Below are 10,029 nucleotides of genomic sequence, written 5' to 3' on the forward strand. Positions count from 1 at the left end.
GGAGTTTGAAAGCCCCTAAAAATGGATCTTCCATGCCCAAGGGGGTATGTTACCGAGGATGTTACCTCGATTCAATTGTTTTTTTTTTTGCAAGCCCCCTTCTACTTCCCCTAAAATCACCCCCCCCCCCCCAAAAAAAAACAAAAAAAAACAATTGAATCAAGGTAACATCCTCGTGCCGGCAAGTCGGGTCGCGCCTATGTGAACCGGCTCTTAGTGCACTCCAGCTTTCTATGGATCCTCCATGCCGAAAACGGGGTGTGTGTTTGTTTTTTTGCTAGCACCCCTCCATCCCCCCCCCCCCCAAAAAAAAAGAAAAAAAGCCTGGCCTTTTAAAGTATTAAGGTAACATCACTGTGCCTCCCAGAAGAGCTAGGAGTATGAAAGCCCCTAAAAAGGCGCTCTACTCCTCTACTCCAGCCTTCCATGTATCCTCCATACCAAAAACAGAGCGTGGGTTTTTTTTTTTTTTCTTTTTTTTAAAGCCCCTTCCAAATTCCCCAGCCCCCCCCCCAAAAAAAAATAAAAAAAAATGCCCCGGTCTCCCAATAATCGAAGTAGCATCACTGTGGAAGAGATAGGGGTTTGAAAGATCCTAAAATTGCACTTCAGCCTTCTATGGATCATCCCTGCTAAAGATCGGGTGTGTTTTTTTTTTTTTTTTGTTTTTTTTTTTCCCCCTCCAATATCTCTCCCAAAGACCCAAAGATTCTGGGTGACCACATTGTGCCTTATGACAGAGCTAGGGGCTTGAAAGAGATCTACTCCAGCCCATTACCAGAGTTTAGCTCTACTGGAAGCCACCCAGAAGTGTTGGCAACACTTTTTTTTTTTTTTTGGCAATCTGTTTAAAAAATGGCTTGGGGGGCTTGTTTGGCGTTGAAGGTCTGCTCTAATATGAATTTGTTACTGTCCTCGGTGCTGCTGTTGCGTTTTTTATTTTTTTTCTTTTATTTCCCTCTCGCTGTGGACTACTAAAACGATGATGTCATGACGTTAAAGGCGACCCCTCAGTACAGTGGTTTCCGAATCGCTTTCTCCATTTTTTCTCCATTTTTTTGCACTAGCAGGCCAGCCACGTTTTCTTGCAGGTACTTTGGGAGGGTTTTTGTAGATCTTTGACTTCCTGGTTGAGTTTGGTCACTAAAATGAAACTTGTCAGGGCAGAATGACGAGTGGGCCGCTGGTGCCTTGTTTAGTGTTCAATGCTGTTGCCCCCAAAATCCTACTTCACTAACCTGGAACAAGAATGTAGCTGGTGAAGGACTGGACTTATGACCTACTTAACTTGTTCCAGGTCAATACGTAAATAGGCAAGCCAGAAAGTGACCAATTTCTGTCCTGACCTGACCTGTCTTCACCCTCAGGACCACTTTATTCGGGCTTCTGTAGGGTATAGGACACTGTTTGGTTTATCAGTTTTTCTTTTCTTCTTGGTGCTTCCTGCTCATGATGGCTTTTCTGTTGCCCCTAAGATAAGTCCCTTTAAAAAAATACTGGGCAGGGTGAGCAAGCCATGGGATTGTCATTTGGAACTGGAATCCCCTTTAAAGCCAAGTTGATTTGGAATTAAAGCATGATACACTTGGGCTCTCACTACAGAAAGCTGGTAAGGAGTGTTGTAGGCCTTGTCCTATTGTATGCTAACTTACTGCAAGCAGTTTGAGCACACTTGGGAGACTCAAGTATGAGCATCCAACACCGCTCTTTGGCCAGTGTAGCTGCTCCCCCGCGCCCCATCTCCATGGCCAGTGCAACGGCTCCCCGGCTCCGTGGCCAGTGCAACGGCTCCCCTGCGCCCCCGGCTCCGTGGCCAGTGCAACGGCTCCCCTGCGCCCCCGGCTCCGTGGCCAGTGCAACGGCTCCCCTGCGCCCCCGGCTCCGTGGCCAGTGCAACGGCTCCCCTGCGCCCCCGGCTCCGTGGCCAGTGCAACGGCTCCCCGGCTCCGTGGCCAGTGCAACGGCTCCCCTGCGCCCCCGGCTCCGTGGCCAGTGCAACGGCTCCCCTGCGCCCCCGGCTCCGTGGCCATTGCAACGGCTCCCCAGCTCCGTGGCCAGTGCAACTGCTCCCTGCCACAGAGCCTTCTCATTAAAACTTCATACAGCACCATAGGACAATGGTAATATATATATGGTAACCCAACGTAACTGACCAGCTTTCATTTAATGGGGTCAGAAGATTGGGAGTTCCAGATGCCAAAATTTTCCACACCCAGCAATAGGCCTGATATCTAATGGGCGGGGAACTGCCCGGTCTTATAGGACTAAAGGCAGCCGCATCCAGCCTGAAGGATTCATGACATTATGATGTAAATGTGAGCCAATAGACAAACTCCTGGTAGGAGAGGGTGGGGCTTTCCTTCTCCACTGATGAACTGCAAATCCCAGCATCCTCCATTAGTTCTTTATACCCTATTGTGGGAAGTCGTCTGATGTAGTCTACCGATGCTGGACTCTTATAAATTCCCGTTCGTTCAGTGTTATGGGATAATATCCACTGTATATTCCTTGTTCATTTACTTTCATTTGTATTTATTTTTTTCATTGCGCTTTTTTTTTTTTTTTTTTTCTGTTGAAAAATGATCCTGGTTTTTATTTTGTATTTATTTCTTGTTTCTGGCTTAAGTTATGTTTATCCCATGTGAATCTCAGAATGATTTTGTAAATACAGATTTGGTGTTTTGCAATTTAATATAAATTTTTTTTTTTTTTTTTTTTTTTTTTTCTTTTTGTCTTGTTTTTTTCTTTATGGAAAATAAACTAACACGGGTTTAAAAGGGATTTATAGTCTTTCTGCTTTTTTTTTTTTTTTTATGTGCGTTATTTTCTGCATCTCCTAAGAGACCCTGTCACCAGATGTTTATTTCAACAACAATCTTCTCATAAAGATTATATGCATGTTTAATGTATTTTATGTATATTTACCTATAAAGGCCTCCCTTGTGCAAACCTCTAAAAGCCCCGAAACTGCTGCTGGATGCCGCCAACTTGGATGTGATGTTGGCATCCCCAGCAGACTCAGAGCTCTCAATTAAGTTACCCTGTATAGTTTTCCCTTTTACTTCTCCCTCTGGCAGCTACATACACTATATTGCCAAAAGTATTGGGACGCCTGCCTTTACACGCACATGAACTTTAATGGCATCCCAGTCTTAGTCCGTAGGGTTCAATATGGAGTTAGCCCACCCTTTGCAGCTATAACAGCTTCAACTCTTCTGGGAAGGCTGTCCACAAGGTTTAGGAGTGATGCTCAATAGGGTTTAGGTCTGTAGACATGCTTGGCCAGTCCATCACCTTTACCCTCAGCTTCTTTAGCAAGGCAGTGGTCGTCTTGGAGGTGTGTTTGGGGTCATTATCATGTTGGAATACTGCCCTGCGGCCCAGTCTCCAAAGGGAGGGGATCATGCTCTGCTTCAGTATGTCACAGTACATGTTGGCATTCATGGTTCCCTCAATGAACTGTAGCTCCCCAGTGCCGGCAGCACTCATGCAGCCCCAGACCATGACACTCCCACCACCATGCTTGTATGTAGGCAAGCCACACTTGTCTTTGTACTCCTCACCTGGTTGCCGCCACACACGCTTGACACCTTCTGAACCAAATAAGTTTATCTTGGTTCTACAAAGAGAGTTTTTAGCTCATGGGACTTTAAATGAGGTAAGTCACTTATAAAAGTACACACAATTGACAATTAATTACAAATTGATCATTGTTAGACATTCCATGAATACACAAATAAAATGTTTTTTATATAGAATAATTCAATATCCAATTATGACAGATACATACCGTATTTTCCGGCATATAAGACGACCCCCCTAATTTTTAAGTTAAAACATAGGTTTTGGGCTATACTCGCCGTATAAGACTACCCCCCTTCCGAAGCAAGGCAACACCATTGAAAAACATCAGATTTCTCATAGATCTCCAAGGTACCCCAAGTACTGTAATACATGTAATCTCTCATAAAATCGCCAAGGTACCCTAAGTATTACCAATCAATGTAATCTCAAGACGCTGACTGAGCGGGAATCCTGTACCGGTATACCGTATGTACTGTAGCTTCTGCTACATACAGTATACAGCGCTGAGCCAATCACAGTGAGCGATGTATTCTATTATTGAATGCAAAGCCTGCTTGGATTGGCAGTCAGAGAGGCGGGCTGATGTTACTCCGCCAATCCGAGCAGGCTTTACATTCAATAATAGAATACATCGCTCTCCCTGATTGGCTCAGCGCGGTACACTGTATGTAGCCAAAGCTACGGTACATGCGGTATACCGGTACAGGATTCCCACACAGCCAGCATCTTGAGCGATTACATCTACTGGTAATACTTATACTTAGGTTACCTTGGAGATATTATACTCGGTGTATAAGACGACCCCTCATTTTTGGGGGATTTTTTTGAGGTTCAAAAGTAGTCTTATATGCCAGAAAATACAGTATGTTAAAAGGAGCTGATATATAGGGGATCCATTCATGGATGGAACAAAATTCATATTATGATGGTACATAATAGTACATACATAAGGGGATACATGATTGGCATATAGTATAGCATAGCAAACACAATATCTTGGCATCTGAAGATCTCAATGCATTTCGTGGATCCCTGTCCACTTCATCAGGAGTTTGGTGCAACAGAGATATCTAGAAATGTAGGTAGATGTAGTATTAGAAAAATCCCATATGTCACAACGGAAATAGATGACTCCCAAAAAGGGGGATTGAAAAAGAAAAATGTATTATTACTTTCAGGTTAGCTCAACGAGAGCACCCAGCCTTAGGGAGAAAAATGAAGGCGTCAAAAATATGTCTAACCCAGGCTGAGGTGGGAGAGGTCCATCCCAGCTGAAGGGGAAACAAGCTGAGGATGGGCCAGGTTGGCAAGTTGCAATTTCAAAAAATATATTATGACCTCACTTCTCTACTGAACGTAATACTGGCGGTCACGTGACCTTCTGCCTGTTACAGTATCTCACAAAACTGGGTACACCCCTTACATTTTCGTAAATATTTTATTCTATCTTTTTATCATGTGACAATACTGAATAAATTACACTTTGCTACAATGTAAAGTAGTGAGTGTACAGCTTGTATAACAGTGTCAATTTGCTGTCCCCTCAAAATAACTCAACACACAGCCATTAATGTCTAAACCGCTGGCAACAAAAGTGAGAACACCCCTAAGCGGAAATGTCCAAAGTGTCAATATTTTGTGTGGCCACCATTATTTTCCAGCACTGCCTTAACCCTTTTTGGCATGGAGTTCACCAGAGCTTCACAGGTTGCCACTGGATTCCTCTTCCACTCTTACATGATGACATCACAGAGCTGGTGGATGTTACTCTTACTCTTACTTTGCGCTCCTCCACCTTCCGTTTGAGGATGCCCCACAGATGCTCAATAGGGTTTAGGTCTGGAGACATGTTTGGCCAGTCCATCACCTTTACCCTCAGCTTCTTTTGCAAGGCAGTGGTCGTCTTTGATGTGTGTTTGGGGTCGTTATCATGTTGGAATACTGCCCTGCGGCCCAGTCTCAGAAGGGAGGGGATTGTGCTCTGCTTAAGTATGTCACAGTACATTTTGGCATTCATGGTTCCATTAATGAACTGTAGCTCCCCAGTGCTGGCAGCACTCATGCAGCCCCAGACCATGACACTCCCACCACCATGCTTGACTGTAGGCAAGACACACTTGTCTTTTGTACTCCTCACCTGGTTGCTGCCACACACGCTTGATACCATCTGAACCAAATAAGTTTATCTTGGTCTCATCAGACCATTGGACATGGTTCCGGGAATCCATGTCCTTAGTCTGTTTGTCTTCAGCAATCTGCTTTCTTGTGCATCACCTTTAGAAGAGGCTTTCTTCTGGGATGACAGCCATGCAGACCAATTTGATGCAGGGTGCGGTGCATGGTCTGAGCACTGACAGGCTGTCTTCCCACCCCTTCAACCTCTGCAGCCATGCTGGCAGCACTCATACATCTATTTCCCAAAGACAACATTTGTATATGACGCTGAGCATGTGCACTCAACTCCTTTGGTCAACCAAGGCGAGGCCTATTCTGAGTGGAACCTGTCCTGTTAAACCACTGTATGGTCTTGGCCAAGGTGCTGCAGCTCAGTTTCAGCCATCGTCTAGAGCACTGTGCAGCATTACAGGCCTCCTCAGACCACCGTCTAGAGCACTGTGGGCAATGCATTACAGGCCTCTTCTTCAGACTGTCCATGTCCAGAGCACTGTGTGCATTACAGGCCTCCTCAGACCACCATCCAGAGCACTGTGCAGCATTAAAGGCCTCTTCAGACTGTCCAGAGTGGCTAAATCTGTATCTGTGAGTTTGTTAAACCTTAATACCATAAATAATAACATATTCAAAATTCAATGCCAAAATAACACTGATTACAGGGAATCGCTAGCTGAAAATACAGATATCTGAATGATGCCTGTAGCTGCACCCATCATTAAGATATCACCACTTCAACCTAAGGACGTTATATGGCGTCCTACAGCCGGGAAGTGGTTTCTCCACCCCAAACTCGCTCATCCATGTCTTTATGGACCCTGCTTTGTGCACTGGTGCGCAGTCATGTTGGAACAGGAAGGGGCCATCCCCAAACTGTTCCCACAAAGCTGGGAGCATGAAATTGTCCAAAATGTCTTGGTATGCTGACACCTTAAGTGTTCCCTTCACTTGAACCAAGGGGCCAAGTCCAACCCCTGAAAAACAACCCCACACCATAATCCCCCCTCCACCAAATGATTTGCACCAGTGCGCAAAGCAAGGTCTGTAAAGACATGGGTGAGCGAGTTTGGGGTGGAGGAACTTGACTGGCCTGCACAGAGTCCTGACCTCAACCCGATAGAACACCTTTGGGATGAATCAGAGCAGGGACTGTGAGCCAGGCCTTCTCGTTTAACATCAGTGCCTGACCTCACAAATGCGCTTCTGGAAGAATGGTCAAACATTCCCATAGACACACTCCTAAACCTTGTGGACAGCCTTCCCAGAAGAGCTAAAGCTGTAATAGCGGCAAAGGGTGGTCGAACTCAATATTATACTCTATGGACTAAGACTGGGATTCCATTAAAGTTCATGTGTGTGTAAAGGCAGGTGTCCCAATACTTTTGACAATATAGTGTAGCTGACTGTAGATCTATAGGAGATTGCATTATGTGTATAGAGGGAGTAGGGAAGGTGAACTCTGAGCAGATTAAACTTTAGCTTTAAAGGTCCTCTTCTCTCCACTCCAGGGAGCTATGGAGAGCTAAAGAAATAACAGTACTGAGCATTTAGCGGCAACCGCATTCATTACAGCAGGGAGACTGTCACACCATTTCAGAGTGGTCACAACACTGATTTCACTTGAGAGATAAAATAAACTTTTCAAGTCCTGTATTCTTGTATATTGCCACTAGATGGCACCACACTACCATCTGTAGAACATTGGCGTGCGTAGCTAATATAAAGGCCCTTTACATCTGCATGGTAACATACGCCTGCTCATATTTGCTTCCTGTCCTCTTTAATGTGTTTTCTACTTGAAAGAACTTTTCTTTGGGTAGGGTAAAGACGAGTGGGGAGGCGCACTCTTACTAGGGCTTGTGTCAATGGCATCAGTTTGAAAATCATTCCGAATTCATTGACGGTTGCTGTTGACCGGCTTCAAGTCAGTTTTGGATCCCCATAGACTCATCTTTGGAATGCATTATCTGTCTTTTTCTGATTTGAACCTTCGTTACAGAGATCTATTTTTTTTAAAGCCCGAGATATGTGAACACACTCAGACTATCACCCGGTGCATAAAAAAGTGCACACACGCAAACGTGAAGAACACAAAAAGTGCACAGGGTGTGCGAAATGATCCTTCCTCCGAAGAGGATGGACCCTGTCCTTGATCCCCCGGGGCGCAAGATTCCTGACGGGGACTAAGGTACTTCCATGGTCCGCCCGGCCGAAACCAGGCAGACCCCGTTCTCTGGGAGGACTGCTGAAACAGCCCACCGCAAGTACTAGGTGGGGGCTCCCCCGAAGGGAGACCCCATGAGAGAGGGCGAACTAAGCCAGAAGGCCATATCCGCCCCCTCCCAGAACTTTCAAGGCAGGCCCGAGGACCCACACCCTACTCGTCACTAAGGTACTTCCATGGTCCGCCCAGCCAAAACCAGGCAGACCCCGTTCTCTGGGAGGACTGCCGAAACCGCCCAGCCCAAGTACTAGGTGGGGGCTCCCCCGAAGGGAGACCCCATGAGAGAGGGCGAACTAAGCCAGAAGGCCATATCCGCCCCCTCCCAGAACTTTCAAGGCAGGCCCGAGGACCCACACCCTACTCGTCATGTGGAAGAAAAAGGTGAAAGTGAAGTGACGCACAACAAAGAAAAACAACACACAAACAAAAAGTTGGGGAAAGGGAAGTGGGGAAGTGCATAGGGACATAGTGAAATACCATGGCAGGCCTTCCGGCCAGGAATAAAAAATTCCTCTGGTCCGAGCCAAAAGGCCTGTCCCAAGAGGCAGGTGTGAAAAAAGTGTGTATGGTGCAGTGACCAAGGTGACGAAAAACTCAAGGCGAGCTGCCCCTCACCAGTGAGAATTAAGGCACCCCTGGGCTGCCACCCCAGGGGCACGTACACCACGGGCTTTTTCCGGTCTTGACCTCCGTTACTGGCCTGGTCAATAGGTATGGGAAGAAAGAAGGTAATGAGAGCACACATGAGGTCTACGCTAGGTGCACGGAAAGACCACATTCTGTTACTGGGAGTGAGGTAACAGAGGTACACTGGACTGGTGGAGATCGTGCAGGCTAAGCACATCCCTTCTAACGCAATATACCCTAATGTTATGTAGCACCCTCCTAGGTAGGTGCTAGTGAGAGAGTATAGTTTTGAGCTCTGTCTGCTTTCCAGTGGGGCTGTAAGTCTATATTGCACTCTGCCTACCAGACATCAGGATCTGTTAGTGAGGTCTGCTCATTGTGCTCAGTATGCGATTCATTCAGTCTAGATGGTGTCTAATGCTGGTCCAATAGGGAGGCATGTTGGACAGTGGGAAGAAACCTGACAAATGGGTGCATAGGCTTTTGATACAGTCCTGATGATTGGCAGAGGGCAGGTCGCCTTGGTGCATTCTGGGATACTGTATAAAAGACAGAAGCATATGTGCTGAGGGGTCTTTCATTGGAGAGCAGAGTCCTGGAGGGAGGGGGCGGCTGCCTCCTCCTCTGTAGAGGTGTCATGAGGACACTGGAGGTTGTCCTGAGGGCCAGAGGAGTGGTTGATAGGAGCTGAACCCAGAGGTCCAAGGAAGCTGACTGATAGGGGAGACACTGGAGACCCTGTGACTGCAGTATTGTGAGTACAGGGACTTGTGTCAAGGGGCCTGACCTGAGGGGGGCCACCCCTGCATATAGAATAGTCAGAGGACAGGTGTCAGCAGAGAGAGAGGATACTAGGGAGAGTGTCCTGAAGATGAGAAATTGTCCAGCAAGTCTTCTTGAAGGAACCAAGAGACTTAATTCCAATTCATCCAAAGTGGCGGGATGAATTAACAGCCTGGCTGTACAACATCTAGAAAGCAAAGTAGAGAAGATAGAAGTCCTCAAATACTGTTAATAGTTAATTGGAGTATCCCACTATTCCCTTCTCCTATCCCCATTATAAAATAAACAACAAAACAACCAAATACCCCTGGACTGATTAATGAAGTTTGAGCCAAGAGGAAATAAGAAATTGCATTTGTTCATAGCCGTGTGCTGTTAACCAGAGGGACCCACAGAGTGAATATCTAGCGGCTCTTACGGGGGTAGTGCTACAGTTAGATGTTTCACATGACCACAGCCTCAGCCTAGTCCTAGGCATTGATGAGCGTACTCAGTGTGAAAGGTACTCCCACGTGCAGGGCAAGGATGAGCCCGCCCACCACAGATGAAAGGGCACACCACTTATATACTGCTCACTGACTTTCCTGCTGCTACATACTGCTCACTTACCTCTCTGCTGCTACATACTGCTCACTGAC

The sequence above is a fragment of the Pelophylax lessonae genome, assembly GCF_965119305.1.
Source record: "Pelophylax lessonae genome assembly, chromosome: 11".
In the NCBI taxonomy this organism is placed as follows: Eukaryota; Metazoa; Chordata; class Amphibia; order Anura; family Ranidae; genus Pelophylax; species Pelophylax lessonae.